The sequence below is a fragment of the Felis catus genome, chromosome A1 (genome assembly GCF_018350175.1).
Source record: "Felis catus isolate Fca126 chromosome A1, F.catus_Fca126_mat1.0, whole genome shotgun sequence".
Taxonomy (NCBI): Eukaryota; Metazoa; Chordata; class Mammalia; order Carnivora; family Felidae; genus Felis; species Felis catus.
In genome coordinates, this window is record NC_058368.1 from 191957224 (window position 1) to 191980572 (window position 23349).

The 23349-nt window shown below is 41.7% G+C and overlaps 1 long non-coding RNA gene across 1 annotated transcript in view; it reads right to left on the minus strand.

Moving 5' to 3' along the window:
* Nucleotides 1-1488: 1488 nt before the first annotated feature.
* Nucleotides 1489-23349, minus strand: part of LOC123379770 — a 96392-nt gene continuing 74531 nt past the window's right edge. Inside the window, exons 3-4 of the long non-coding RNA XR_006584653.1 lie at nucleotides 2884-2954; nucleotides 1489-1819 (exon numbers count right to left, since the gene is read on the minus strand). This is a non-coding gene — a long non-coding RNA (uncharacterized LOC123379770). The remainder of the gene's footprint in view (nucleotides 1820-2883; nucleotides 2955-23349) is intronic.

The following is a 23349-nucleotide window of genomic DNA, read 5'->3' on the forward strand; positions in this document are numbered from 1 at the left end:
GCAAAACTTAAAAATATACCATTTCTAGGAAAAACATCAGATTCAAAAAAAATTGAGAATCTATATGAAAAGCTGAAGTCGTTATTTAACAAATAAATTTTAACTCCATAGGGAATTTGGCCTAATGACTAGGCGCTTGAGTGTGAATCACTTTGGACCTCATAACCAAGAAACAATCCAGATTCTAAAACTTCTACTGATATAAAATAGTGGGGTTTTTTTTCTTTTCAGACTGGTAAATATGACTATAACTCTAGGAAGATATAAAACAGTATGTACCAAGTAGCCTGCAACTTGAAGAAGGTCAACTTTGGAAGAAATAGAATAGTAATAATGAAAATCCAAAATTAAACTCACAGCATTCACATTTTAGATTCAATTTTTAACCACAATACGATGATCAGTTTAGTAATCATTAAAAAATGTTTATGTCTATTATCTGTTTCTTAGGTACTTAGAGTATTTAAAATATTCTGATATAGCAGCTCATAACTGCTAAAGAGTTTTAAAAATAAGTTTGTAACCAATGTTTAAATATTTGGGGAAATATTTTATTGAGCTTGTAAGCATTGATGTGTCAAGTGTGTAAGTGGTGTACAAATATTTAGATAAGTATTTAGAGGAATGTTTATTATGAAGTTAGTAAGATTTTAAAACCAGACTTTATGCCCAATACAAATTATAGTGGACCATGTGTATTTTAGGGATTAACAAATCTATTAGTAGTTACCATTTTCCCATTCTGAGACACCACTATAATGGTAATTTTTTTTAAGTTATAACCCACTGTAGCAGATAAAGAGAATGGTATGTTCACAAACCTCTTGAACACAGACAGAGATGGATAAGTGTTGGGTGATGAGCAGAGAAGAGGAGGCTGCAGCCCAGAAAAAGTCCAGAGATGGCTGAGGCTAAGAAAAACTAGGTATAGCAGAGGATAAGAGGAGGGGAGTAGAGCAAAAACAGGGCATTGAGAGTCAGCCCCTCACCCACCTACCACTAGGAATTTAACCACCCACCTCCTGTTCCAAAACCTCAAAAAAAAAAAAAAGTCACTTGAGAGAAATTGAAGTAAACACGTGAGGAGTATGAGACTAGTTGGCAAGAATACCCAGGTTTTAAAAGATAGTGAAAGGGATCAGAATATGCCACTCCAAAATATGCCACTTTAACATTAGGATTATTTTAAGCTAAAGGTAATTGAGTGACAGCAAATATCAGAAAAAGCTCTCTACCCTCTCTCTTCCTATCTAAAAGCAGGGCATAAGTTGCCATTTGTAAAGGTAACATTAATTTCCCTTCACAAAAGTGTCCCAGTCTCCTCTCCCATACCAAACCTTACTGATATAACCTTCATCTTTCATTAGTTTCCCTCTGATGTTTACCTTCCACAATTTCCTTGTTCTAGAGGCCCAAAGCCCTTTTCCTGTTGTTTTGTCTCATCTCCACAATTTATCACTCTGTTAAAATGGGATATAAGTGCCCAAGTCTAATCACTTATTTGGTGTTTTTCACTTCTTTTCACTTATGCTTCTTGCCAACTAGTCTCTGAAGCCCCTGTGCCAGGCACCACGGACTGAAACTAGGAGGGTAGAGGGGGAAGAAAACTCCCCTTCTGTACAGATGCAAAAAAAAAAGGGACAGGACATAATTCAAAGGAATGAAGTACTGGGAGCAGGATTTTTAAGCATAAGGACAAGAGCCACCTCAGCCAAGGAATATTCCCACCACCTCTGAAAATTCCTCCAAATCGGCAATTGATTGCCTCACCTTAGAGCCTATCCTTCAACTTCTTCCTCTTCTTTTCGTTCATCATTGTCTTCAAGAAGTATTTGTGAACACAAACAAATATAGAGTCAGAAAAATTCTCAGACCTACTCTGGCCCACCCTCTTGAGAGGGACAGCAGCAGAGTTGGGTTTCCCGACTCACAGCTCAGCACTTATGTAGTCAAGGCACTCAGATAAGGGTTTCACATGGAACCCACAAGTACAACTGGAATCATGCCCCTCCCAAAACAATTCCTCCTACATAAAAAAAATTCCAAACAAACAAAATTTTAAGATCCAGTGTTGAATTTATAGTTTCTCCAACAAACTTCCACCAAATCTATTGAACAAAGAAATGTTTTCACTTGAAGAACAAAAGTGTGGGGCGCCTGGGTGGCTCAGTCGGTTAAGCATCTGACTTCAGCTCAGGTCATGATCTCACAGTTCCTGCGTTCAAGCCCCGCGTTGGGCTCTGTGCTGACAGCTCAGAGCCTGGAGCCTGTTTCAGATTCTATGTATCCCTCTCTCTCTGCCCCTCCCCTGTTCACTCTCTGTCTCTGTCTCAAGAATAAACAAACGTTAAAAAATTTTTTAAAAAAAAGAAGAAAAGTGTAAGCGCTCTTAGCATGTTGTTCATGGTCATGAAGTCAATGTTGCTGAAATACATAAGATTCGTAGACTTTCATGTACTTGAATATAGATGAACATAATTTATCATTTTTTAAGAAAGTATACAGAAAAGAGAAAGTTGCAAGTACTTTTATTTCTTTTTTGTCTTGTAATGAATCAAAGATACGAATAACAATAATTCTGAATTATAAACCACAAAGCATCAACCTGGTGTGTCAGAAAGAAACTTGATTATTAAGACTTATCTAGAATGAGGCATCTGGGTGGCTCAGTAGGTTAAGTGTCTGACTCTTGGTCTTGGTTCAGGTCACTATCTCATGGTTCATGAGATTGAGCCCCACATTGGCTCTGTGCTGAGGCATGGAGCCTGCTTGGGATTCTCTCTCTCTCTCTCTCTCTCTCTCTCTCCCTCTCTCTCTGACCCTCCTAGGCTTGCTCTCTCTCAAAATAAATAAATAAACTTAAAAAAAAAAAAAAAGACTTACCTAGAATGAATTGCAGCTCTTCCACAGACCTCAGAGGACTCAGAATTCCTCCTGGTTCTTGAGTTTTGCATCTGAAAATTGATGAGATTGGATAATCCTGATGATCCTAAGAGTTTCTTTCCTAGTTCTTCCCATTTCTAATATTCTGTATCAGTATATCATTAGTCCTCATTTTTAAACTTTATCCTTTTAGGCTTATAAGCATGATCACCAGCTTTGCAAAGGTACACCCGTATCCAAAATACACAACAGCTCAAACTGTGATATCTTGGCCAGTAAAACCAAACTATGAGAATTTGACCTTTCTAATGGCACAAGGAACTTGTTTCAGCTGGCCAGAAGCTGTGAAAATATCATAATCCAAAATGATATGAAAGTTGGCACTTGGAAGAAACATTTAGAAACTTACGTGAAATTTTACAGAGATTAAGACCCAAAACAGTATTTCTGGATACACAGTCATGTTTGTGAAGGGAGAACTATGCCCCCAATTTGCATTAGGACATGGGCTTAGAATTCACTTGATTCAGGAGATTTTAGTAAGTTTCTCAATTATGCAAAATCCTGTGCTCAAAGCTGTGGAGGATGCTAACAGGACAAAAAACGGTTCCCCTCCCTGGATTCAGAGTGTAGTAGAGTTTAGCCATTAAGAGCAGGGGTGTTGCATTCCTTTCTGATTCCACATCCTACTAGTTTTAAGAGTTTAATCAAGTCACTGAATTTTTCGAAGGCTTCATTTCCTTATCTGTTAGATGGGAGTGATGATAATACAGGATAATGCATCTAAAATACTTAGCACAGTGTGTCAGGCACAATGAATTCTCAAGAAACATGAATTTATGTTATATATGTTATAAAGGGTAGGCAAGGCAAAAAAACATAAATAGGTAATTTAATCAAAGGCAAGATGGAGTAAGTGTTATAGCAAGGGTACCTGCCAACCATCAAGAGAGCAAAGAAGCAGAGGAAACAAAGTCAACTTCTTATACTAAGGATATGCCAAAAATAAATAAATAAATAACAATGGGTAGAAAAAGTAGGGAAGGATAAAGTTCTGACTTGTGTCTTCTCCTGGGATCCAAGATCAAACCTCAAGTTATTTTACTATGTACACAGTAAAACCTCCCTAAGCATTGGAAAAGTTTTAAAAGTCATAACTGGCAAAGGAGTTTGGATGATGTGATGACCACAGGACACTGAGGCCAACCCTGGTGCTCTTCAGTGTCAAGAGGCTAACTATGCCAAGTAATTAATGAATAAGCTATATTAGACTGCAGTCTGAGAATAAGATGGTCCATGCAAGCTTGAGAGGATGAAAAATATCCTCTACCTCCATAGGTGAGTTGGTGTGCTTGTTCCTAGATGTAACTCACTTCAAGCAGAGAGATAGAAGATCTGTCCCTGTCCAATTTTCCGAGTAATAGCGAACTACTAAAATAGCAATCACCGTATAAAGTAGTTCTTATCAATAGTCCCATTTTACCTATGTGGTAAGCAAAGCACAAAAAGGGCAAATAACGAAGGTCATATAACCAAGAAAACCTGATGGTTACCCATTCTACTTTCTAGAGGAGTGATGAGCACATGCTGGGTACTGTACAGATGTGTGTGTTTTCAGATGAGCTGAAAAACCTGCTTGGCTTATCCACTACACTCTCTGCCCTTCTTGTTAATAATGGGTAGTCATGTTCTCAGCAGCTGCTTCCCAGCCTCATATGGAAACCTACAGACCCTAAGCTTTGGTCAAAGTTCAACACTTACAATTAATTTTTTTTTAATCTAACAATGAGCACTTACTAAGTCCCAGGCACTATACTGAGAACTCTGCATATTAATTTCTTTAATCTTCCTATCAACCCCTTGATTAGATGACTATCATTATTGCCAAGACAGACAACTGAGGCACAGAGGAATTAAGAAAAATGGCAGAGCCAGCATTCGAACCTGGGCACTGTGACACTAGAGTCCACTCTCATAGCAACCTCAGCACTTGTTAATACTTCCTTCACAATGCCACTGTAGTCATCAATCAACTTGACGTTCAGTCCTCGACCAGAGAAGTAGCAGAGAGTGTACCTTCTCTCCTCTTAGAATAAATCTTGATGGTGAGTCCTCCAAATGGTGACTTCTTGAATGAAGTTTTGCTGACCCCAACCATAAAACTAGATTCCAGGAGGAGGAAGGAAGGAAGCCACTGGTAAGTGATGAATGGGTGGGATATTGAATGTGAGAGGAGCAGCATATGAGTGACAACAGCTGCCTTGTTAATCTTTTACCCACTCTACTCTTTGTAAAATACTCACCCTACTACATTTTAATGAAAAGGCTGATTTGGGCCATGATTTAGTGGGTTTCTTAAACATGTGTCTTTCAGAGACATGCCTGAAAGAAATCACTTCTCCTGACCTTGGAAGTTCAAAGGCAGTTCAGGCTCGTCCCTGCAGCACTGTAGGCAGTTGCCTAGGAGATGGGATTTCAGTGGGTGGGAAAGGCTCTTCCCTCAGTAAAGGAGGAGGGAAGTCAACTCTTCCTGCTCTATAAGGTCTGAAACTCCTCAAAGAGGGAAAAAATAACTTTTATTCCACAATGACAGATGGGGCTTACATGCAAAAAACCCTGAGAGAGGAAATACACTGATTTCAATTCATGTTAAAGAGGAAAGAGCTAATAGCAAAGCATTCCCTGAGAGTCCATGTGAATAGAAGAAAGTACACAGGGAGGAAGGAGGCTCCTATAGAGGAGGAGAAGGAGAAGATGGGGGAGGAGCCCACTCATTTCACAGATGAGGCCCCAAGCAAACTTCCTGCCTCACCTTCAAGACCACACGTAGCCTCTGTGGGCTGCCTATCCTATAAGGGTTTCCTCCACTTGGGACTCTCTCCTGTCTTTATCACACAAATTCATCTTGTTCCTCCTGCAACACCCTTCCCGCTTGAAAGTTTCTTCTGCAGGGCTCCTCCTTCCTATTTCCCCAGCACTTTATACATCCTTTGGTCATCAATATTCATATTTAGAAAAGAGGCAAAGAGGTGAAGCAGAGAGAGGAGAAAGACACACATTCTTCATTGCACATCTGCATTATGGTGAGGTAAGAACTATTATTTGTTAATTACCAAAGACAAAATCAACTTAGAGATATAAGTAAAGCCTAGGTCACATGGCACATAGAAAGCAGAGCCAAGACCATGGTCTTGACCATTTAATACAATTTGGCTCTAAGCCTTTTTCCTTATCAGACCTTATCATCCACTATTTTCATGGTCATTTTCCCAGGTGGACCATGAACTAACTCCTTGGATCAGGAATTCTGACAAGTTTATTGCTTCATTTCCCATTGTTCCCCACTCGGTGTGTGGCACAGACTAGGTAAAGGTCTGCTGAAGGAGGAGAGAGGAGAGGAAAGAAGTGTAGGAGGAACAGAAGAAGGATTTGAGGAACAAGGAGATGTGGGGTGGAGGGGATATTTCAGTGAATCCACACACAAAGACTGACACAAGCAGACATATAGGCTCTAAATGGCAAGCACAGTGATGGGATCACATTAACCTTAAACAGTGTCTGGTACACATTATACCTTCTATCTGCTATAAACACAACTCTTTTAAGGATGTTATCTAGTAGTTGGGACAGTCTTACTCTGTGAGGAATGCTATTTTTTAACAGTCACTGAGCCAGATCCACCGAGTGTGCTTAGGGCAATAATTTCCAATTGCTTTGCAATTCTGACATCTTATCAGTGCTTGGCCTCAGGATAGCGGACCCCCATCTTTAACAGCACTGTATGGCAAGCATTTTATCGTTATTGCTTTTGCCGATTACCAACATAAAGTCGGCTTGTTGCAAGGTTTCAAAGGATGTGGAAATGTATAACTTGTAAGTTTCTCTGACACTCTCTCTCAGCTTCCATTCCACCCCATTGTTGGAGATAACTACAGAGAACCACTGACATAAACAATAAATGTATACTCTTTACCCAGGTGGGATACTATACTATATCCAATCCTACAGCCAGCTTTCCTCACTTAACCAATGTTGGACACCTTCCCATGTCAGTTCAAAATATTTTCCATTCTTTTTAGTATATGCATCATACTCCACTGTGGAGATGTACCTTTATATTTTTAGAGGTATCTATCCCATGGATAGATATTAGAGTAAGGGCTTTTTCCTACTGGAAACAAGGCTGCAATGACGATCTCTATAGAGATATAAATGGTAAGATAGATGACATAGATGTAGGCCTTATGCCAATAACCTGTAGTCTAGATTCCTAGGGTAAGATTTTTGGGTCAATAGGCATGCACCATTAATTTCAATAGAGATTACAGACTGCCCTTGCAAATGTTTCACTAATATGTACTCCTATCATGTACTACACATGATGAAAAGAACACTTTTAGGAGTGGGATCCAGGCAAAAAAAAAAAAAAAAAAAAAAAAAAAAAACAACTTCTTTCCTAGGAGGTTTGGTTCCCTTTGTTATAAAACTAGAACATCTTTAAGATTCCATATCCACAGGGAGAGGGTGGGAATTATTAGAAAACCAACTTAGAAATCATTGTTTGAGATCATAACCCTAGTATTCTGGAAGAATCCAGGTGAATCCCAAAGGTGTCTCCTATGATGTCCCCCACCTGCCATGTTTAGAAAGGGGAGAAAATAATCTCTATTACCACTCCTCCCCACTCTTTAATCCCACACACAGCCTTGCCAATATGGGCTCATCAAACCCTGGGGCTCCAATTTCAGATGCCACAAGGTGAGGGCAGGAACAGAATAGGCCAGAGTACCCCAAGTTGGGTGATGTTCATATCACTATAATCCAAAACCCCTAGTCTTAAATTACATCATAGACTTTAGCATTTGGCTATCATTTTTATGTCAACTGGACAAGGAGAAACTAACTTATCAAAAAGACAGAACAAGATGAGAGTTGCATATCATTTCAGGCCACAGGTAAAACCTAGAAGTCAGGTTTTCATTTGCTTGGCATTAACACAAATTACCTGGTTCGTCTGCTCCCTCCATGGAAACCTGAAACCATTTCACTCATCAAGTCTCTTAGTTCTCCCCAGTACCTCCATCATTTTCTCAATTTCATTTTTCACTCTGATGCTGGGGATGAGAAAAAGGTTCATTCATGAAGGTAATAAATGAAGCCCTGACTTTGGAAGAGAGGTAATTAGTGCACATCATCACTAGAGCTAATGAGATCAGAGTGGGGCTGTCCAAGCCCAACATGCCTAATCAGGAATTCAAATTAAGAAGTCCCACTCTCTGTGATTAAGGAGATAGTCACTGAAACACTGAAATCCTAATTCCTTTGTATTTCCATTCACCAACTCAGTATCAAATGTTTTATGACACTGAAAATATGCTTAGTTTAAAGGGAACAGATGCCCAAATCTCCTCGTGCTCATTTAGAAAGACAACCTGATTTTTCTTTATCTAGGGTGGTGTCAGTCAGGATTATATACAGACACAGAGACACACAAGTGATTCTAACTGGATTTTGTTGAAATTGTTTCTTTACAAACTATATAAACAGAGCTTTCCCAAAAAAATCCCACTGCCATGGGAGGAAAGAAGAGGTTAGATGTGGGAGGGGTTAAAGGGATATGTCTGAATTCTATTATCATTAAAAATTCTTTATTTTATTTGGAAAATCATAGTGGCAGGGAATATTACATCTCTGAATAATGTAACAAAACTTTCCTAAATTCCTACTTTAAGTCTGATCCTTTTCTACACACTTTTGCATGGAGATGGTCCAATCTGACCCAAAGAGATTAATTTTTGTACTCAGATCTGTATTTAAATCTGTCTCAGCTACTACCTACAAGACCTTACATAAGACATTTCAAGACTCTAAGCCTCAATTTCATCTCTTATAAACTAAACTTCATTAAAATTTAAAACTTCCTTTCATTAACGGTGCCATCAAGAGAGTAAAAAGACAAGCCACAAATGTGGAGAAGCTATTTGCAGTGAATACAACAAAAAAGTCTAACATACAGAATACATAAAAATCTCCTGAAAACAAATGAGAAAAATATAAACAACCAATTAGAAAATAGGCAAAAGGCTTGAACAGATATGTTACAAAGGAAAAATACAAATGTGTAGTAAGTACGTGAAAATATGCTCAATCTCATTAGAAATGAGAGGCACCTGGGTGGCTCAGTCAGTTAAGCGTGCAACTTTGGCTCAGGTCATAATCTCACAGATCGCGGGTTCGAGCCCTACATCAGGCTCTGTGCTGACAGCTCAGAGCCTGGAGCCTGCTTTGGATTCTGTGTCTCCCTCTCTCTCTGCCCCTCCCCTGCTCGCTCTCTCTCTCTCTCTCTCTCTCTCTCTCAAAAATAAACATTTAAAAAAATTTTAAAGAAATTAGAGAAATGAAAACCATTGAAATGCTGGCCAAATGAAATCCTGAGATACTATTTCACACACACACACACACACACACACACACACACACACACACACGAATTGAAGGGGAAAATTAGGTTTAGTAATATCAAGCAGAACAAGAATACAGTTCAACAGAATATTTATACATGGCTAATGGAAGTGGATTTTGTTATAATCACTATATCTGGCATCATGCAATAAATCTGAAGATGGGTATACCTAATACTCAGCAATTTCCAACTTTCTACTTCAGGTACCTGCTCCTAAGAAGTTCTTACATACGGGAGCATCTGGGTGGCTCAGTCGGTTGAGCGTCCGACTTCAGCTCAGGTCATGATCTCACAGTTTGTGGGTTTGAGCCCTGCATCAGGCACTGTGCTGACCACTTGCACAGAGCCTGGAACCTGCTTCAGATTCTGTGTCTCCTTCTCTCTCTGCCCCTTCCCCACTCGCACTTTGTCTCACTCTGTTTCTCAAAAATAAATAAATGTAAAAAAAAGAAGTTCTTATAAGCATATAACAGTGTTCAATGTATATTTATAGCAGCATTGTTCATAGTAATAAAAAAAATCTGGAAACGGCCTAAATATCTATCAAATAAAGAACTGATAATTTGTGCCATGTTCATACTGCAGCATAGTACATAGTTGGAAAAAGGAATTGATGTTACAGGATATGACATGAATGAGACTCATGAGCACAATGTTAAACAACAAAAGCAAATTGTAAAGCAATTCACATAGCATGATTCTATTTATGTTTGAAAGAATGCAAAATTAAATCCTATGTCAAACCCAACAGTTGTAAATCCATAAACACATATAAACACAAGACTATAATCTTCAGTGAAGATAGTGAGGGCAAGTAGGAACAGAATAAAGGGATACAAAAGTGGCTACAGGTGAGAATTCATTCACGCATCGCCTGGACCTCATGACAGGATTCTGCGGAGGTATCATGGAAGAAGTCGGAAGATGGTTAAGGGAAGAGACATCTCTACAAATCATGCCTCACAGGTTGGCTTCAAAGTGCTTTGCTGATTCTGCTATTAGAAGATATCTAATGCCTGGAGTCCATTAACTGGAGCAGGTCAGCCTAATGAGAAGTATGACTACAAAGGGCAGAGATCTAGAAGGTATCAGCGTATACCCACTCCTTAAGTCGCATGCCAGCGCTGGGTTGCAGTCAGGATTCTCATTCAAATCTGGGCTTAAGAGTCACTCCTTGCCTTTCCCAAGGAGAAAAAATAGAGAAGAAGCAAGCAGTAATTCACACTGCAGCCCTGTGCAGCAGTTGAGATGATTCCCATTTGCCAGTAAGGACATCAATTCTCAGAGACATTAAGTAACTTGCTTACGGCTGCACAGCTAGAAAAAGACTAGATGGGCATTCAAACCTAGGTCTGCCAGCACCAAAGCCCCATAATCATCTGCTAGGTATCCAAAGCATCTCCTGGGAGATGGCTGGGAGCCATGTTGAGCAACAGGGATGGGTAGCGGACTAGAAACCGAAGAGTATAAAAGATCAGAAGTCACATCTACTACTTGAAAAACATGACTCCTGATTACCAGAAAACCAGTGTCCCCAAAACACGCCAACTGTAAGAGAACACACACACAGGAGACTCTTAGCAGGGAGGATTTGTGAAAGGAGAAGAGGGAAAACCCAGTGCTGCAAAAGAATAAAAATGTAATAGGAATTACAGGTCTTAGAAAACTCTCATCTTAACCCTTGTTGAGACCAGAAGTCGTTAATCTCTCTATTTAGATCGCAGTCACGGTACTGTTCACCGCTGGGCTTTCTGCCCCAAATCCCTCAAAGTACCTCCAAGCATTTCAGCCCACTCCCGCCCCTTCATCCTGGAGAGGTTAATAAATTAGCTAGCAGAGGCTGTTTCTGTCTCCCTGCTTACCCGATTAATGATAATCCACTGGGGATGAACAATGTTCAGGCTGATGCTGAGGGAATTCCAATTAATTCCTCAGAAACCAATTCTCCTTTGACGGGTTTCCTCTGCAGAAAGCCCCTGCATTTATCTCAGCCCAACAAAGCTGTAATGAGATCCAAAGCCTTTAAGAAAGGCAGCCTTTGACTCAGACTGGGCACTGTGGTTGTTAGCCAGCAACGAGCCTACTTTATACCCCAATCCCAAAGCCCGCCCAACACCTCACTCATTTCCATGACAAGTCTCTCCCAAATAGTGGGAGAGACTTTATCCCAAATAGTGCTCGTGGAGCACCTATGCCAGGTGCCATGGAGTATCCAGCATTGGTTAGGAGTACTAGTTTGGGGATGAGGCTGCCCTTACTGGAAAGCTGGCTCTGCCTTTTACCAACTGTGTGAAATTGAGCAAATTACTCAACTCTTCTGAATCTCGGTTTCCTTATTTATGAAATGGTTATAATAGTACCTCTATGCTCAGGAGGATTACAGGATTAAAGTCCCTAGAGCAATGTATGGTACACAGAAAGCTCAATAGATATTGACACTTTTGATTATTGCCATTCTAACTACCTTTTCTATGCCAGTAAAATGGGTATTTTAATCTCACTTCACACCTGAAGGAACCAAGATTCAAAAAGGTAAAACATTTCATTTGCCCCAGGACATAATTCATTCCTGGCAAAGCCAGGTTTCACATCTACTTCAGGATGGTGTCAAAACTAGAATGTCTCTGGGCTCATCTCTGGTGTGTCTTTGTATTTATTTGCAATCTTTCTAAATCAGAGGCAGGGAGCCCTCATTTAAGGATTCATTTCTGACACTCCTAGACAGACAAGGAAGCCTCTTCAAGTAGTTAAGCACCCATTCAGACTCCGACAGAATAGGAGTTGTCCCCAGAGACTGAAGGAGCAAGGCCAGAGTGTCATGACATCGCCTAAAAGCTGACAATAAGCAGCACTCATGCCCCACAGCCACCAGCCCCCACCCCAGTGTTGTCTCCATCACAAGAACCACCCTAGGACAGCTGTAAAAAGCAGGCTTTCTCAGCACAGCCCAGACCCCTACACCAGAATCTCTGATAAAATCCAGAGATTATGAAAATCTAATTTTGAGAATGCAGGACCTTTGAGGAAAAAATTTAAGGTCTGAAAGATAGCTATTATTCTTGAGATGATTTCTTATGTAAGACCAATTTTTCTATTGGGATGTTTACCCTGAGGACACTTTGAAGCAATAGGGAGGCAGCCTGATGCTTCACAAATGGCCAACTGCAATGTTCTCCTCTCCGTTGTCACTCTTGTAAGGGAATAGCTATGACAACCATGATTCCCTGTTTGGAAGGAAATCAGTATCAAGTTAATATCAAAGGCGAGGAATGGTCCCCAAACATCTGTTTCCATTAATAGTCTTTGCTTAGAGATCATACATTTATGCTAAGTGTTTCAAATGCTCTTCTAGTCTCCAACACTAGTAAACTCCTTTCTCACACACACAGAGGAGTCTAGGCTCTTTCAAGTCTCCCCGGTGGCCTTCCTTAATAGTAAGAGGCAGTAGCCTCACATCATCAAGCTTATGTAGGAGGAAACTAAGTGAATCGTGGCCAGTACAAAGGAAAAATTTTACCCTCTGCTCAAAATCTCTTCAGTTCATTTCTAAAGACCCACTTTAAATTCCATCCTTTCAAGAAAGCCTTCCTTAATGACTGCCTGCGTAACTCCAGCCAGAGAAAGTCATGACAACTCTGAGAGACGGTCTCAGCTCCTTATTCTTTGCAATTCTATTCTAGGATGATGATAATTCAGTACATTATTTTATCATTGAATGCTCACAAATACAATCATCGTGTTCCAGAGTTCGCTTTTTTGCCTTTTGTATCTTTTCTCTCTAAATTGATTGTAAGCTGAGGACAAACCTTCTTGTTTGTATCCCTATTACCTTCTATGGCTCATGATACAAAACTTCAGTTTAGGGACTACTTGCTGACAGGCCCCTTAAAAGTGATACCATTGATGTTTGTGTCTTACCAAATTAGTAATTCTATTTGCTTTTATTAGTCCTGTAATGAGTCAAGGCAACATAATGGAGCCATTGCATATAGGCTGGAACCACTGATATAAAGAGTAGAAAAGTCCTAATTTTCTTCCCCTAATAAGCCAGGAGACCCTCTAGGAAGTAAGTTTTACTTAAGTGAGACCAGGAAAGAGGAAATCAGGAGGACTATGTCTGGCAGGTGTTGGTTTAGACGTCTGAGAATAAGGTGTAAAGGACTCTTGAGGTTTCTATATTGACTACTTCAGCTGACCACAATGTGAAGTTTTGTTGGTGGTGATTGCTCAACACATTTTCTCTCTCTCCAGTTTCTGATTCTTGCTCAGACCCACCTGCCCCTGCCACCACCCATCACCATGCCCCATCCAAAGCACTAGGCCCAGCACATGGTCTGAGCAGAGCCAATCAGAGTCCTTTCCTAAGCTTAATATATAGGCATTTAAAAGGGTAAAGCCTCTTTCTGCCATGTGTGTCCTAAATTGGAACCATTTGAGCCTGAATCTGTTAGCAACCATCTCCCACGACTATATGAAAGACATCAGTCTGTTATGATAGAATGAGTTCAGAAACAGAGAAAATCAAAGAAAAGAGGTAGTGGAAGAAACACAGCTTTGCTAGCGTTATTTGAGGCACTCAATCTAGCCAGGTCCTGGATTCCTAGTTTCTTTTTTTAATTTTTTTTTCAACGTTTATTTATTTTTGGGACAGAGAGAGACAGAGCATGAACGGGGGAGGGGCAGAGAGAGAGGGGAATCGGAAACAGGCTCCAGGCTCTGAGCCATCAGCCCAGAGCCCGACGCGGGGCTCGAACTCACGGACCGCGAGATCGTGATCTGGCTGAAGTCAGACGCTTAACCGACTGCGCCACCCAGGCGCCCCTGGATTCCTAGTTTCTAGAGCAAATTAATTCTCTTTTCACTTAAACCAGTATAACACAAGTTTCTGTCACACAAACAGAATCTTCACAAATACAAGACAGAAGGTCTAGCAGGCACAAAAAGTGTACTCCATGAGGGTACAGGCCATATCTGCCTTATTATTTCTTCACCCTTAGTGTCCAGCTTGAGAACTATTTGGTAAATGAGTGGGTAAATCTTGAAGAATCCTAAATACCTCAGCAGGAACTGGCCCAGATGAGAAGAGGCAAGAGGTCTAGCAAGCATCTGAAGCATGGCCATTTATCCTTTGAGGAAGATTACTGTCTCTTGTCTTTATTCCAATCAGAGTTTCAAGAAGATTCCAAGACTTTATTCTAGTAAGAGTTTCAAGAAGTCACTTGACAATTAATTAAATACTGAAGCTTCTGAGTTTGACTCTTTTTTGTTGGTGATGCTCCCCAGTTTGTAACTATGTATTGTGATTAGAATGCTTTTTATGTGTCTGTGGAGCTTGTCTCCAAGTACTTCGGGGTTCTTTCTTCATTCACTCACCTTCTAAGCCCGCAGCAGACCCTTGCCTAACTGTGAATGGTCTCTGGTATGATTTTCATTAGACGTTTTAACATAAAGTCCATTCCCCCAAAGTAGAATCCTTCAACAGTAGTAACTTAGCAACATGACAAAATACCTCCACAGCAAAAAGAAGCAGGAAAGAATTGGTCTTTGGTCATACTTATTTTCTTACAACAAGTGTGTCACTTAGTGATAAGCAAACAGAGAATTGCCACCACACATATGTTTCCTCTGGTGTTGACAGAGATGTTTGTGTACAAACAGGAAGCCAACAGAGCCCATGTACGTAAGTGGTCCAGCAAATCTGCACTATTTCTAAATCCCTCAGTTAATTTTTCAGCCCACTATACCCAGATGAAATACTGGAGACTTAAATCAAGAGAAACATTTAGAATAAATTTAAAAGTGTGGTCTTTTCACCGTGGCTTGACAGAGAGGTAGGGAACACCAAAGCAAATATGTCCTAGTATATTCTGGGCACCAGTGTACTGATATAGATACCTATAAAGAGCCTGGAATAAGTAAAAACACGTGCTGAGGATTTGACCCCTGATCCCTGTTTTTTAGGTCTGCCTCCAAGATTACGCAATGGCCTCCCTTAACTGGACACTGGATCAATAGTGGTAGTGATGGGGAAGCATGGCAGAAAATCAGGACTAATACTGTGAAGAGGTGCTCCTGATAGGGAGGGTCTATGAGACAATAGTATTCGTGTGTTCTGAGATTCACAGTTCTTCGATGTTGCTCCATAGTGTCCATGATTATCAGCCAACAGGATAACAAATGCTATCCCAACATTTGCTCAACCCCAGGTAACATTGGTAAGACAACTCCAAAATGTCACCAGAGTGATCTTACTTATGAGGAGATTAGTCCACATCATTCCTCTACTTTAAAACTTTTAAGGAACCACCATCACTTACAGGATGGAAGCCAGGTTTCTTCACATGAAACACAGGGTCTCTGGTGATCTGAGACCTCTATCCTCAGCCTCATCTCACACCTACATAGCCTCATCCTCTTCTCTCCAAAAGGACGGACTTTCTCAGTATCTCCACTCATGTCCCAGTGATTCTTGCTCCAATGTCTTTGTGCATTCCCTTCCCCTCTACTTGGCCTCCACAGATGACCTCATTGGTCAAAATCATACCCATCTCCTCCAAGAACCCTTTACTAAGCTCTAGTCTCTGGGTAAGATTTCCTTCTTGTTCCTCCCAAATGCCCTGTAGCTGCTGCTTTCATTGCATTTACCAGAGGTCATTATAATTTTCTATTTATTAGGCAGTCTCCCTCATTAAACCAGGACATTCTTCTGGGCAAGAACTGTGTCTTAGGCAATTCTGAGTCACAAATGCCTGGCACAGAAATTTGCATATAGAAGGCACTGAAAAATATTTGTTGAAGAATGAATAAATCCACCTCTAATTTTTCCCAAAATAAACCACATTTCCCCTTAATAGCATACCCACAAGCATATACATATCCTTGCACATGTAAGTGCACACATACCCCTTAATACAACTTTTGGAAAGAGTAAAGGAATTATAAAACAGTAAAATGCCAGCATTAGAGGCACCTTGTAAAAGGTTAACCTTTTTGTCGACATGAATACTTTCTTATCCAAACACTTAGGTCATGTCCAACATGAACATCTCCAGTGACTGATGAGGAACTCACCTTAACAAGCAACTTCTATTCTTGGGCTTCTCTGAGTGTTAGAAAGTACCTGCTTATGATTAGCTGAATTTGCTTGACTGTAACTTCCACAGACTTACTGTCCTAGCTCTATTCCCTAGAGCCACAAGACATACCTTCAAATAGTTGAAGAAACCAAGTCCTCACTCCTCCAGAGCGCACACCCCAAATTCCTTAAACTGACACCCAAAAACTTGAGTTCTGAGTCCCTTTACAGACCTAGTCATTCTTCCTGGACATGCTCCAGAATTAGCCCTCAGGATCAAGATCATCTGTTAAAAACTTTAGAAGTACAGGGACACCTGGGTGGCTCAGTCAGTTAAGCATCTGACTTTGGCTCAGGTCATGATCTCTCAGTTCACGAGCTCCAGGTCGGGCTCTGCACTGACAGCTCAGAGCCTAGAGCCTGCTTCGGATTCTGTGTCTCCTTATCTCTCTGCCCCTCCCCCACTCGTTCTCTCATTCTCTCATTCTCTCTCTCTCTCAAATACATAAAAAACATTAAATTTTTTTTTTAATTTAGAAGTACATACTGGTATAAATTCTAAAATGAAATTCTTAAACTTCATTAAAAACTAAAATCACTGGGGAGGGTTATTAAAAATACACTTTTGGGGTCCCCCACCTTCACAGAATCCAATGGGTATGCAGTAGGACCCAAGAATCTATCTTAATAAGCCGTTCAACCAAGCCCACAGACCACTCTTCAAGAAACAATCTAAGAAGTCATCAATTTTGGCTTCCTCTTCTGTAAATGGGATTAAATCTGTCTTCCTCTCTGATCACAAGGTAACGTGAGACCTACCTCCCAAACTGATCACAAAATACAAACTAAATATTGAATGCACAATAACGTTGGAATGGGAAACAGGCATTCATTAAGCCTGATTTGAACAAAAGAAGACCTCCTGGCAGATGGCATCTCCTCATCAGAGACTGAGTTAGAAATGTTGGTCAAGGGGGTGAGAGACCAGATTTCATGCTCTTTATCCTCCTGAACAGCAATCTTCTAAACAGCATAAAGATAAATCATCTGCTGTCTGTATTTTCTGAATGTGTCATGGGAAGCCTTTTCCATCCCATAAATACGTATATTAGTAAATCAAATAAGCTGGAAAAGCACTTAGGCATGATGCCAGGAGAAAAATCATGCCAGCATTGTTTCACTTCGTTAATGTTATTAGTAAATCATTAATTGCCACTATTGATGAATTTTACTTAAAGAGAAGCTTTAAAGAATGAGCTACAGAAGGTAAGGCAGCAGAGACACATTTCCAGGGAGGGAGGCAAGAATGAAGGATGCTAAAATCTCAGACTCTAGAATCAGATAGGGCTGAGTTCAAACCCTGGCCCTTCCCTTTACTAATTTATTACCTTAAGCAAATTACTTAACTGTTCAGAGCTACCATTTTCTCATCTGTAAAATGGAACTTCTAATGGTCCCACTATCATGGAGTTGTCATAAAAATTAAATGATCAACAATGCAAGGTCCCAACACATTAGGTATTATTTCCATATTTATGCATATATGTATTTACTCTTTTATTATTTCTTTCTTACCCGTGCTGCACAGAGTTGGTAGTCAAACTACCCCTTCCTTTCCATAGATAAAGACGCTAAAGCAAAGGTTTGGTCAATCGCCATGGAAACAAAATTCAGGTTGTTCAGCCACAAGACCAAATCCAAATTTCCCATCCATCTCCCTCTCAGAATGTGGCCCTCGTGGCAATAGAACCAGAGGAGCTTCTTAGAGCAAACTGGCCTAATGCCCATCCTGGGGGAGCTAGAACAACACAAGAAAAGCTATAGACCGGGGTTCCATTCTTCTCCATTCAATTATTCCTTCATTTGCTCACTTGACAAATATTTATCGAGCCCCTTTTCTGTGCCAGGCACTGGGCTAGGACCTGGGGATACCAGTGAGTAAAGTCAGTCGATACATGGTCTTCGTTTTCACTTTGTTAACATCTCTGCTCAGATGTTGCCTCACTTAAGAGGCACCCTCTCCAACAGAGCATCCTGTATCCCTGTCGCACTCTCCCCTTTTACCTCTTTTTTTCCCCTCCCTTTCCTCAAATGCTTTATGTTTTTATTCTCTTCCCACAATCCTTGCTAAAATTTAAGGCAGCGACTTCCTCCAGTTTGTTCACTTTTATATCCCTAGCTCCAAGGATAATGCTTGGCCCACAGTACTTGCTCAATTAATATTGGTTGACTGAGTAGAAGGAAAATTCTTAGTGGGGGGTGGGGAGGCAGAGAGAGGAAATAAATGACTGTGAATTATGAATACCAGAAAGGAAATCCACTGGGGTTGGTTAGGGAATGACAAGCAGGGAGCCTCATGGTAGAAAGAGAGTGACGAAGATCCTCCCTGAGCTGAGGAAGTGATGATTGATCCAGGGGTCAATAAGCCATCCATGCACAGACAGGAAAAGAGCCCTGCCCTTTGTGACCCTAGGCCTGTCACTGCCTTTTCCAACATGCACTTGCAACAGGATTCAGCAATCAGAAGTAACCCTCACCTGTCAGACTCCTCCTAGGACTTAGCACGCTGAAGATACAGAGGGCTGGAATAGCATCCGGGACCTGGTGGGGACGTGATATGTGAACAAAATGCCTTCATAAAATCCACTGCACACACCACTGAAATTACAACAGAAAGAGGATTTAAGTCTGGGCTTTCAGCTCAGGGAGCCATGCCGCAGCTCTGCAATATTTCGGTTATGCTCTAATTAGTTGTTAGCATACGGTGCAGGTGTCAGGTAATCTGCACTTACTAGAAAGAAATCTGCAAGTAGCAACCAGCAGAAAGGGATAGGGAAGCCAAGGCACTCCTACCCTTGGAAGGGATCCACCATCCCCTAGTACAAGGAGATAAAACTCACAGGGCCGTGGCATGTTAGGGACTTGGGTGGGGGACAGAGATTTGACAGCCATCTGTGTAAGTGAGGTTAGTTTCCCAACCAGTAGGAGCAGTGGAACATCTCTGGGAAGGGCTGCCTGTATGGTAACCATGAGGCATAGTGGGAAAGGAGGTACTTCCCCACCTCTCTCATTCTATCGAAAAATGAGGCCACATAAAAGCATCACCACATCTTCATGCTAAAAAAGGAATGCAGGCAGAGGGGAAAAAGCAGCTCTGAGAGGTCAGAGTTCGCCACACAGATGCTATGACACCTGGGACCACCAGCACATCTCCTCCCTGTCCCTCTGAAAGCCTCACTCCAAAGTCTGAAATACCCCAGAATCTGATGGTATTCACACTCTGATGACAGAAGAAAACTACCACGCTCTCAGGACAAACACCATGTCCCCATTCTGGCACATTCTGGCCAAGTGGCCCAGGCTCATAGCATCAACTCTGGACCTTAAAAGCTGGAGTACAGAGCATTCGGTGGACAGAATAATTTTATACAAGATAATTTGTGTTAAACCATCAGCACTCGACCTGGAATTCATTTATTAGATTCGCTTTTGAAAAAGACATAATGCTGAATGAATGGAGCCAAGAATGTACAAGTTTTAATGAAAATAAAAGTTTAAAGTGGGCTAACATATGGCCCACTGCTGTAGAGAAAGATGGGTTGGAGAAATAGGGTCCTACTTGCCTGCCCAGAGTGATCACAAGAGGCAGAAGAATGCTGGGAACCTGAAGACAACTGGCTCAGACAGGGAGACATAATCAGAAAATCCCACCTTCTTGGGGCTCATTGGTGGAGCATCTGGCTCTCGATTCCAGCTCAAGTCATGATCTCACAGTTCGTGAGGTTGAGCCCTGTGTTGGGCTCTCTGCTGACAGCATGGAGCCTGCTTGGGGTTCTCTCCCCCCGACCCCACCCTCTCTGTCTGTGCCCCGCCCCCCGCTCACATGTTCACTCTCAAAATAAATAAATCAACATCATATGTTTTCGCACAGATGTGGATCTTGAGAAACCTAACAGAAGACCGTGGGGGAAGGAAAGGAGGGGAAAAAGTTACAAACAGAGAGGGAGGGAGGCAAACCATAACAGACTCTTAAATACAAAGAACAAACTGAGGGTTGACGGGGAGTGGGGGAGAGGGGAAAGTGGGTGATGGGCATTGAGGAGGGCACTTGTTGGGGTGAGCACTGGGTGTCATATGGAAGCCAATTTGACAATAAGTTATATTTAAAAACAAACAAACGAATAAAAATGTTCATTGGGGGCATCTGGGTGGTTCAGTCAGTTGAGTGTCTGGCTCAGATCATGATCTCGAGGTTCGTGGGTTTAAGCCCCATGTCGGGCTTTGTGCTGGCAGCACAGGGCCTGGAACCTGCTTCGGATTCTGTGTCTCCCTCTTGGCCCCTCCTCTCTCTCCCTTCCTCCCTCCCTCTCTTTCTGTCAAAAATAAAAACCTTAAAAAATTTTTTTTAATAAAAAATAAAAATTTTTTCAAAGTAAAGTCCTAGGAGGGGTTTGACAGGTGAGGGTTGCTTCTGGTTCCCGATGTCTTGCCAAGAGCATGCTCCCCTTTCCACATTCTCTTTGGGTCTCAGTCTTCCCACCTGCAAAATGGACGGAACACCACCGATCTCTTACGCTCAGTTACAGATTAAGTGAAGCAGCATTAGTCAAGCACCTGGCAGAGAGCTTGGTACATAGTAGGCATTCAGATAATAAGAGTGGACTTCTGTTTCCTTCTTGTGGACGTTGCTCATTAAAAAAAAAAAAGTAATAATAGTAATACCATGAAAGAGCAAACGTACAGAAAGAAACCTGAACCCTGAATAATGAAGACTCACTATATATTCAGCTCAAAAGATGCAGGACAACTGCTTTAAAATCTTTTCTCTGGAGAAAAGAGGCAGCTTAGGGATGGGGACATGAGGTCTCCCCCACACTGAGTCAAGCTATCTGTGGGCCTGAAGCATCTCAGGTTTGCCTGAGGTAGACAAATGTTCCCACCTTATCAGTGGGTTTCTTTTCTAATTAAAATGCATGAACTTCTGTAAGCTCCAGGTGCCCAGAGGAAGGGGGCGGGGTGAGAGGAGGAGAGCAGCGAGCTACAAAGAATCTCTTCCCCCCGCCCCCGTTTAAAAGCCAACCAAAAAAAAAAAAAAACAAGGTTATTGCCAAAAATGTGAGCAAAAATCATGATTGACCTGGCAACAGTGGTCTCTAAAGAGACACCAAATTAGGAAGGAAAAGAAAAAGAATGGATGGCCTGGAGGCCCTTCCCCTGTGAAGGTGAAGGTATCTCTGTTTGGGGCTGGTGGCACCCCATTTCTGCCTCAGCTGACACTTTCCAAGTGACAGCATGGTAGGGAGCCAAGAAGTTTCCCTAAGAGGACCATGGACTGTGAAAGTAATTGTTGATCTTTACTGGGTCCTTTCTTCATGCCAACACTTTGCATTTATCATCTCATTATTCCTTATGACGACTCTTTTAATTTAAGGCCTCCTACCATCTCCACTTCATCCATGAGGTATCTGAAGCACCAAGATGGTAATCATCAGGCATCATAACCAATAATTGGTAAAGATGGGATTCAAACTTTACAAGCTCCATGATAATAGCTAGCTTTTATTGGTCACTTACTAAATGCCAGGCACTGTGCTAAATCCTTTACCACCTTTCGTTTAATCCTCATGGCACCCGGAGAGGTGGCTATTGTTAGGACACCCATTCTACAGGGAAGTAAACTGAGATTCAGACAATTTAGGTGGCTCACTCAAGGTTATACAGCCAGCAAGTAGTGGAAACAAGATCCAAACCCAGATTCCAAACCCATCTTGTCAAAGGTTGTGCTCCACACACCATGCGAAACAAACAACTGAGTACAATGAGGATGGGGGGTGGTCAGAACCAGAAAATTATGTGCTCTGGAATGGGGTTCTAGAACTTGCATTCCCGACAAGTTCCCAGGGGACACCGATGTTGCTGATTTGGGATCACACTTTGACAAAAGCTGATTGACAGACGGTGACCTGGAGAATGAATGTGGATGGGTGGAAGACAGAATGCACTGGAGAGAAAAAAGGGTTGCAATACTCAGAGCAGCTTCTGTGTGACGCACTCCCTACAACAATTTAGGACGCTGTGACCATCACCCTTTTACAGGTGAAGCACTTGGTGACCACGCCCCTGTCTTCTGGACTTTGGTCCTGTGGGATCCCAGGTTGGATGTCATACGTTCTAGGAAACTTCTCCCCAAATTCCTGGGCTTTGTGTTAGATGTACTCTGCAAGGCACCCATCACCTACCGAACAAGCATCAAGCTGCAGTAGGAAGGCAGGCTTCGCATGTGTTTCTTCTCCTATGAAATGTAAGACCTAAAATTAAGGTCCAATAATATGGGCCACCTTGACATCTGAAACAGGGAGGGCTTTGGATGGTCTGACCCCTACTTCCCCTCCCAAATGTGCTCCCACAGAGAAGGTCCTCCTTATCAAGGGGGACAAGACACACTTCCTGCTTATCCCTGAGAGGCAGGTTTCAGCTCCTTGCCAGCTCGTGGAATTATTCCAACAAGCCAATCACATCTTCCCATGGGAAACAGGGATCCCTCTACCCTCTTGATACTACAGAAGAAGCCTCCTACAGTCCCTGGTACATGAGTAACAACCTGCCACTGTTCTCATCCGTGCAGTGTCAGGTGTCCTGTCTTCAGCTATTCCCACGACCTGAGGGTGGGAATCCTTCCCTCACCAACAGAGAAAGACCCTGGATGGTGAGTTCCATGTGAGGGGACTTTGTCCATCTTTTGGTCTTCTCCAGAACCTTGTGTGTGCCCAGGGCATTGGAAGAGCAATTACAGACACATAGGATTGAATGGCTTCGAAACCTCACAACCACCCCCTGAAACTTTTTTTTTGACAAATGGAGAAACTGAGGCTTAAGAGTTGATATGACTTACCAGGCCTGCTGGCTGCCAGCCCACAGCAGAGGGACA